A 364-nucleotide genomic window follows, 5' to 3' on the forward strand; every position below is an offset into this window, starting at 1 on the left:
TTTTTTTTTTTTTTTTTTTTCTTCGCTTCTTGGTGGTTAAAAAAAAAAAAAAAAGAAACACAAAGGAGTTGGTTTGGTTGAAAGATAGTTATCATTTCTGTATAGAATACAAATACACATAGTCTTTCCAGGCTGGTCACCTAAGGACTGTATTTCATGCCAGCACTTACTTAAAAGAGATATTTTTCTGAGATTCCTTTTTCGAAGATGTGCATTTGAAGCCAAAATGACTCACATAAATGTAAGATATTTTCAGCTTTGTCAAAACGCCTTGTTAGAAGGTGTTTTGTTAGCTGGCAAAAATGTCATGCATGTTTCCTTTGAGTAACAAAGCACAAACATAGTGCAGGGACCTCTGAAGGTG

This window comes from Athene cunicularia, assembly GCF_003259725.1.
Source record: "Athene cunicularia isolate RWA chromosome 2 unlocalized genomic scaffold, athCun1 chr2_part1, whole genome shotgun sequence".
Classification (NCBI taxonomy): Eukaryota; Metazoa; Chordata; class Aves; order Strigiformes; family Strigidae; genus Athene; species Athene cunicularia.